The sequence below is a fragment of the Sciurus vulgaris genome (assembly GCF_902686455.1).
Source record: "Sciurus vulgaris genome assembly, chromosome: 8".
NCBI lineage: Eukaryota > Metazoa > Chordata > Mammalia > Rodentia > Sciuridae > Sciurus > Sciurus vulgaris.
The window spans coordinates 47,088,630-47,097,672 of NC_136468.1; the positions used below are offsets into that span (position 1 = coordinate 47,088,630).

General features: G+C 40.9%; 1 pseudogene across 1 annotated transcript; it reads right to left on the bottom strand.

Annotated features, from left to right (window-relative positions):
• Window positions 1–6,260: 6,260 nt before the first annotated feature.
• On the bottom strand, window positions 6,261–6,954 carry LOC306667029 (replication protein A 32 kDa subunit-like; annotated as a pseudogene). Its single transcript has one exon. The product of its transcript is annotated as a replication protein A 32 kDa subunit-like (transcript).
• Between the last annotated feature and the right edge of the window lie 2,089 nt (window positions 6,955–9,043).

The window sequence follows — 9,043 nt, forward strand, 5'->3', positions numbered from 1 at the left end:
CGTTCCTCCTCCTCCTCCAGGTAACCACCCAGGGTTCAGAAGCGGTCGCTCTAAGTCCAAACAGCTCGTCACGCAACTTCTCCTCTGGCAACCGCCTGTAGCTCTGGTATAGTCAATCCGAATCCAAGCGGCCACGCTCCTCCTCCTCCTCCTCAGGGCAGGCCCCGGTGTTCTGAGTCCACACAGCTCTCCTCGCCACTCCTCCCCTGGGCAGCCTCCGGAGCCCCAGTGGTTGCTCCGAGTCCCAGCGCTGTGCTGAGCGGCCTCCTCTACGACGCTCCCAGTTGTCCGAGTTCACTGCTCCAGCCTGAAGTTCATGATTCTTAACACTTATGACTAGAAGCTGGATAGTTCACAATGACAGTCTGCAGGGTAGAGAACTGGAAGAACCAGCAGCTGTGCAGTCCAAGAGGCGGAAGCCCCAGAGCAAGAAGGATCAACAGTGCTACTCTAGTCTGAGACCAAGGCTTCTGGAAACTACCTGGAGAATCACTGGCAGAGTCTTCTTTGGAAAAGTGAAGAAGCAAGAGTCTGATATCCTCAGACTATCAAAGCAGCAATTAAAAACCTGTTCTAGAAGAGTCAAACTTGCATCTGCCCACCCCTTTTTGTTTTAAGGAATGACCATCAGTTTTACCAGGAGGTGAGAGTCCCAGCAGCAGATAGGCCTTGTATCAACAGAACACCAGACTGCATGCTATTGCTGGCCAGAGTAATAGGGATTATTTATCCCTCAATTAATACAAAGTCATTCTTAAATTGTTGCTCAGAGTTTTATGGACCCAATTTAGCCTTTATGTTAAATTACCTTTCCACAGAGCACAAAAGTATGTGGAGCTTTTGCTGCATTTTTGTGGCCATCTGGCAATAGCTAATCTGGTTAAATAAAAGTTTATTATAATTTTTCAACTGATTTAATAAAATCGTTTTAAATATGCAGGTTTGGTACATTAAACAGCTTTCAGTCCTTCAGCCCCATTACATTTGTGACCATGTTGGACTTTGCAAAATCCCTATGGAGTAGCACAGGTAGATATTACCCCAATGTGTGCATGTGTTTACCAAACCTGCCTTCCAGGGCTCTGAATAGGACAGCATGAATCTACGTCCAATGCCTTAGCTGATAGCAAAGATGGAAATGCACAGGAAATCAGAACGTGAGGTAGATAAGGACTAAATGTGACCAATTCTAAAAGATGGACTTGACAAACTGATGAACCGGGAATGTAGTTTGCCCAACACAGACCTCTTTATATAGTTTATACTGAATTTTAACCTTCCTTGTTTTTTTCCCCAGTACTAGGGATTGAACCCAGGGGTGCTCAATCACAGAGTTACATCGCTAAACTTTTTAATTTTTTATTTTGGGACAGAATCTCACTAAGTTTCCAAGGCTGGTCTTGGATATGCAATCCTCCTTCCTCAGCCTCTGGAGTCACCGGGACAACATGCATGTGCCACCATGCCCAGCAGAAACTTAATATTTCTAAAAGAGATAAAAAATAAAAATAAAATAGACCTAGTGAAATATTTTTCCAAATCATGTCTTTCTTGGTCTTCTTTGTCTTAGTAAAAGGCACTTCCATTTAAACGTTTGCTCAGGCAAAACCAGGAATCATCTTTGAGTCCTCCTTTTTCCTCCCTCTGATCTATCACAACCTCTTCCAGTTCTATTTCTATTTGAGTCTATCAGCTTCTTCTCATCACCATGACTCCTCTGGTCCAAGCATCATTTCTTGCCTAACTTTTTAAGAGCCTCAAAGCTGGACTCCTTGCTTCTCTATTTTTATTTTTCCACACACTAGACATTGTAAACTTTTTAAAATGTCAATCAAACCATTCCACTTACATACTTAAAACTTTTCAGATGTTTTTCATAGTTCAAGACCTCCCTTGACTGACAAGGCTCCACATGACACTTGTATCCTTCTCCACCTGACTTATAACAACCCTTTCAGCTAGACTAGCTTTCAATTAGCACCTGGATTCCATAAGACTCTGAAATTTTCTTCCATTAACTCTTTGCAAGGCTTGTTGTGAAATAATTTTAGGAGGAACTAGCTTAAATGTTTCCTTCACAAGGCAGGACACCTTCATTGATAAACTTCGAGAAGTAATTCTCTACCCCAGTTACTGTCTATTCAGATCCCATTAAAGTCTACCACAGCCTCTCTTATTTATGTCTCTACTTGTTTATTGACTATTTCTCTCCCACTGAAAATATAAGTCAAATGAGAGCAGGGACCTTGTCTAAATTATTTATAATTATTTATAATATCCCTAGCACATAGTATGATACCTGGCACATCATAGACACTGAACAATCTATTTCAATGAAGTCTAGGAAGGAGGACAGATATGTACATTAAAATTATCTGATGTAGTGGAGACTAGAACAACTTGAGAGACTGTGTACATGACGAACAAATAAGAATTATGTGCAAGGATATGAGAAAGGCCCATGAACAGGATTGCAAAATTCAAGAAAGAGTGAATACAGGCTCTAGTGCTGCCTGCAGGGGGGACCATATCCCAGTTCTAAATTTAAGACAGTAGATTCTTTTGTCAGATGCCAACCAAAGTCCAAGTTTTTTCAGTTAAAAATCTGAAGGTTATTCTCTGCAGTATGTGTTCTCCCACTGTGCAATCTTTTCATCAGGACTTTTTAGGTACAAGCAACAGATACACATTTCAAACTAGCTTAATGGGGGATAAAAGGGAATGTTTTTAGACTCATTAAACAAAGAAGTCTAGGGAGGTGACTGGTTTAGGCATAAGAGGACCCAGTGGCTCAAATTATGTCCTCTGCTGTCTATCTACACACACACACACACACACACACACACACACACACACGCACCTTCTCATTTCTTACATTTGCTTCCTTCAGTGATACGAATTCATTGTCAGGCAAGTTCCCATCCTTGGCAGGAAATGTGACCACAGTCACTGAAAAACCCCCCAATTCTTACAACTGCTGATGCATAAGGATCAGGACCTTCTCCCTCCTGATGTGTTTAAGTGAATTTCATAGGATTGTTCTACTTGACTTAATTTGCACAGCCCAGTAGGTTAAGTCACTACAAATGGTCATCTGATTCTGTGACAGGTAAGGGAGGCACAGTAACAGACACATCCTAAAGACTACACAGGCCAGGTGGGATATGGCTTCCTCAGAGAAGAAATGCTGTCAAACAAAAATGACACATCTTCAGCTACTCTGCTTCAGGCTCCTCCCAAACCCCTCACAATTCCCTGAACACGCCTGTTGTGGTTTAGAAGTGAGGTGTCCCCAAAAGCTCACATGTGAGACAATGCAAGAAGGTTCAGAGGAGAAATGATAGAGTTGTAAGAGTCTTAATCCAACCAGTGATTTATTCCCCTGATAGGGATTAACTGAGTGGTAAACAAAATAGTAGGGTGTGGTTGAAGACGATTGGAATTGGGGTGTGGCTTTGTATATTTTGTATCTGGAGAGTGGAGTCTATCTCTCTGCTTCCTGATCACCATGATGTAAGCTGCTTCTCTCCATCACCCTCTCCTGCCATGATGTTTGGCCTCACCTTGAGCCCCAAGGAATGGAGCCAGCCTTCTATAGAACAAGACCTCTGAAACCATGAGCCCTCAAATAAACCTTTCCTCCCTTATAATTGTGCAGGTTGGGTCATTTAGTCACAGAAATGAAAAAGTTGACTAAAACAACACTACCCTCTGCTATATGCCAAGGCTGTGCACTTGAGCTCTGCCTTGGACTCCCTTCTCTCTTAGCTGCTGGGCACTTAATAGGATAGTTGCTCTCAGGCTCCTCCCCACATGCTTCCCCAAAGCAGACTTACTGCCCACCCCCTGTTCATTTTATTTTTTTACATGTCTGTCTTTGTCAGACTGTGGAAGACTAAATTTCAGGGACAGTGAACAGGTACTCAACACAATAGGTGCTACATGCAGAATTAGGTGCCTGATTATTTCATTTTCAAAGGTCACACAGCTAATGAATTACAGAGCCAAAATTAGAATCCCAAGTTTTTCCCTTGGCCTATTCTTTAAAACTTTGGCATTACAAAACTACAGGATGCTCATGAAGAAAAGCTGTGACATTCTTGGCTCTTGCAGTAAAAACCCTAGTTTGGGGATTATGTTGAGAAAAAAAAACAAAACAAAACAATTCTCCCCTGAATAAATACACACAAAAGGCCTCAAAATGTTCTACTGAAGCAAATTGCTTCACCGGAGTCGTGATAGCTCAGGGAACTTTTCTATTTTTAAGTTCTTTTCATAATCCTTTCAACAGTATTTCAGGTAAACACTAGTCAACATTCACTTATTTAATGGATACTGCCTACACAAGTGACTGGGGACAAAATGGTAAATAAGACATGTCCCCTGACTTTGAGAAGACTTAGTCAATAAAAGAGTCATACATAGTAGCCTACATGATCTTTTAACATTGGGTAAATCATGTCAATTTTCTATCCTTTCTCATTTCTGGTAACCTCCAAAGTCTTTATTCTGACTGGTATGATCTCAGAGCATGGCCTTCTCATACTTTTTGACCTCTTCTTCCATGACTTCAATACTCCCAGATCTCTGCTTCAAGCCCTTGAACACTTACTTCCATTTCTCTATCTGAAATGTCCTTCCACCCAATATCCATAGTTTAGTCCCTTACTTCCTTGTGTTCTCAAGTGCCATCTTACTTACAAGAGTTTTCCTGTCCAGACTCTACCACTAACCTCCCAACATCATCCTCAGCACTTACTACTGATTTAGTATATGCTTGCTTTTATTGTGCTCTCTCTCTCTCTCTCTCTCGCTCTCTCTCACACACACACACACAAACACAAACACACTCCATTATAAGCTCCATATAAGCTCACAATCATAAATTCCAAAACAGTAATTTTCTGCTTAATCATAGTCAACAAGTATTTGTTGAGTGAATTAATGAGAGATCTGAGTACATTTCACTTGATATGGAGAAAGTAACTGCAGATGTGGTAGAAAGCTTCTTGCTGGTAGAGAGTCTATCCTCAATGTTGATGGCTGCTGATTGAACAGAGTAGCAGTTATTGAAGGTTGAGGTGACTGTGGAAATTTCAATTTGCAGCAATTGACCCTTTCCTTCAGAGGAATTTCTCTGTAGCATGTGATGCTACTTGATAGCATTTTACCCACAATAGAACTTCTTTAAAAATTGGGGTCTTCTCAAACCCTGCCACTGCTCCATCAATTAGTCTAATTAGTCAATGGTCTTTTTTGTCATTTCAACAATGTTCACAGAATCTTCACCAGGAATAGTTACCACCTCAAGAAACCACTCTCTTTGCTCAGCCATAAGAAACAATAACTTATCCATTGAAGTTTTATTATGAGATTAAAGCAATTCATAATATCTTCAGGCTCTACTTCTAAGTATAGTTGTCTTTCTCTTTCCACCACATCTGCAACTACTTCCTCCACTAACATCTTGAATTCCTCAAAGTCATCCATGGAATCAACTTCTTTCAAATCCCTGTTGATGATAGTATTTTGATCTCCATCCACAAATCACAACTTTTCTCAATGGCATCTAAAGTGGTAAATCCTTTCCAGAAGGTTTTCAATGTCTTTTGCCCAGAGTCATCTGAGGTACCACCATCTAAGGCAGCTATAAACTTATGAAATGTATTTCTTGTTTATTATTTTAATGACAGAACTGGTTTATTTAGCATTTCTTCCCCTCTTCCATCCTATGATGTCAGCATGCTAAACCTCGTGTTCATATAAACCCACCTTCAGAGCAGACAAGGCAAGAAGGAGAAGGAAAATGCAATTTTGAAATTAACACCACAGAACCAGAATGTGAAACAAAAACAGGCCAATGGGTTCCTTGACTGGTGCTCTGTCCACAGACACTCATCCTGCTCATTGTCTTCGAACAGGAAACATTCAAAAACAGAAATTCCCAGGTGTTAAGGAACTGCCGAACTCGTGGTAGCATCCCTCTTCTAATCCCATCTATCTTGGTGTCCCAATGAGCTTACTTGAAACTTAAGAAATTCCACCCTGGTTTACAGCCCTGTCAATTGTCCTTCTCACTTTGAGCTTCAAAACCACAAAATACAAAAACTGAAAGTAGTTACTAAGTTTCAAGCAAGCTGAAACCCTTTACAGATTAATCTCCTTCCTTGAAGTCACGTGGCCAAACATATGCACAACTGAAGGCAACAGACTGCAAACAGATCCAGCTGGAAATATCTTGGGTACCCAATGAGATCCAGTTATTCTGCATCTGTGGATTTAAAGTGATCATCACCCACAGTAGAATAGATGTGCTCCTCATTGATAAGAAAATCCATAGTTTGCTTGATTGAAACTATAGGCATGTGTTGGAGCTGGGTCCTGAAAGTTCAATCCTTCAGATCTTGGGCAAGCCTTAATCAAATTCAGCACCTGGTTTGGGGCCACGGTGTGGCCATTTGTTGATATGAAGCTACTCCCACTGAAGTTTCCTGCTTTCCCCCATTCCTGGATTGCTAATAGATGCTCTCCCTCCTGAGGGCTGACTGTTGGATTTGCTCAGCACCATGTGCACATTGACTACTGCCAGGATATGTACAGTAAATTCATTCATATCCTCCAGGGGCATGATCTTAAAGGCCACCAGGCTCTTTTTGTTCTGAAAGGACCTCAAGTGGCCAGCCACTTTTACATATGTTTCTGGAGGAACTGCTGTATTTTCACCCCTGGTGTCATCTGTGTCCACCCCCTGGTGAACATCCATGGGTGCAGCTGTCATGTCATCTATTTTGTAAACAGTATTGGTTGGAGCCTTCTCTGCATGTCTGATTATTCCCACAATAGTGACCTGTGAAATTTCAACATTCCTAATTTTGAACACTTCATCAACCAGAGTAGCAGAAAGCAGCTGAGGTATGGTACAGGGTACAATGTGCTGGACTCAGGCTCTTGATTTCTTTTGAGTTTGAGAAGGCGTTGATGATCCAAAGGCCCCCTGGGGATTGATTGTAGCTGCTGGCTCCCCCCAAAGGTGGTGGATCTGCTATAGCTTTCAAATTCACTACCCCACATATTGGTTGTGATTTCTTTGGGAAAGAAGTCCAGAAAGTCCTGGTCTGGTGGGCTTCCTGAACACCTCAGAACCCTGTTACTATGATAGTATTGTTTGTACTTTTCTCTCATATTTCTTAAATAGTAAGACTTGAAAGTTGAAATTACTCTTCAATCCATGGGCTACAGAACAGATTTTATGTCAGGAGACATGAAAACAACATTAATATTGCTATACATTGCCTTCAGCGCTCTTGGGTAACTAAGTGCATTGTCAATGAGCAGTAATATTTTGAAAGCAATCTTTTTTTTTTTTTTTTTTTTTTTCCTGAGCAGCAGGTCTCAACAGTAGGCTTAGAATATTAAGTAAACCATGTTGTAAACAGATGTGCTGTCAGCCAGGCTGCGTTGTTTCATTTAAAGAGCACAGACAGAGTAAATTTAACAAAATTCTTAATGGCTATAGGATTTTTCAGAATGGGAAAAGAGCATTGGCTCTGAAAGTCACCAGCTACCTGAGCCCCCAGCAAGAAAGCCAGTCTGTTCTTTGAAGCTTGAAAACCAGACATTGACTTCTCTCTGGCTATCAAGTCGTACAAGGCATCTTCTTCTAATAGAGAACTGATTCATCCCCATTGAAATCTGTTGTGTAGTGTTCCTCAATGGTATTACGCAGATATTCTGGAGAGCTGGCTGCAGATATACCCCAGCACTTGATGCTTCACCTTGAATTTTCATGTTACGGAGATGACTTCTTTCCTTAAACCCCACGAACAAACCTCCACTAGTTTCAGACTTTTTTTGTACAGCTTCCTCACTTCTCAGCTTTCACAGAAGTAAAGAGAATTAGGTTCTTGCTATAACTTGGCTTAAGGAAATATTATGGTGGATCTGTCCTCCAGGCCACTGGAACGTTTCTTATCAGAAATAAGACTGCTTCACCTTTTTATTATTCATGCAACCACTAGAGTAGCACTTTTAATTTCCTTTAAGAACTTTTCTTTTACTAGGTAGAAGTACGAGAGCACTACCTTAAAGTCTCAGCTTTTTTTTTGTTTGTTTGTTTTAGTTGTAGGTAGACATAATACCTTTATTTTTATTTTTATGTGTTGCTGAGGATCCAACCCAGGGCCTCACCCATGCTAGGCGAGCACTCTACCACTGAGCCACAACCCCAGCCCAAGTCTCAGCTTTTGACATTCTTTCCTCACCAAACTTAATCATTTCTAGCTTTTGACTTAAAATGAAAAATGTGGGAATCTTCCTTTTACTTCACTACTTAGAGGCCATTGCAAGATTTTGAATTGACTTCACTTTAGTATTGTTGTGTCTCAGGGAACAGGAAGGCTCAAGAAGAGGGAGAGAGATGGGGAACAGGTGGTTGAGGAACAGTCAGGACATACAACCTTTATTAAGTTCCTAGGCTTACATGGGTACAGTTTTGCACCCCAAAACAATTATAATAGTGCCATTGAGATCACTGATCACAGGTTGCCATAAGAGATATAATGGTAATGAAAAAGTCTGAGATATTACAAGAATTGCCAAAATGGGACACAGATAAGCACATGCTACTGTGAAAATTGGTGTCCGTATACTTGCCTGAAGCAGAGTTGTCACAAGCCTTCAGTGTGTGAAACTTCAGTGTGGTATCTGTGAAGCGCAACAAAGAGAAGCACAATGAAGTGAGGTATTTGAAAGTACTGCCACATATTATAATTCATTAATACTGATTTTTGTTTATTATTCAGAAGATAGTATGGAGACATAGAAGCAATTTAGGAATGACAATCAGAGATTTTTCTTATTGTCAAATTACCTGAGAGGCCTGGTATGATTTGACTTTCCCTCGAACAGGTATTTCTGAAATGCCCACTCAAATTCCTATTGCTCGGTATGTCAACCAAGTATGTGATGACATTGGCCTCTTCTTTGTATATATGCCACAAAATGTAGTGGTGAAATTTGGCCCACCACCTGCTTATGTATCGCC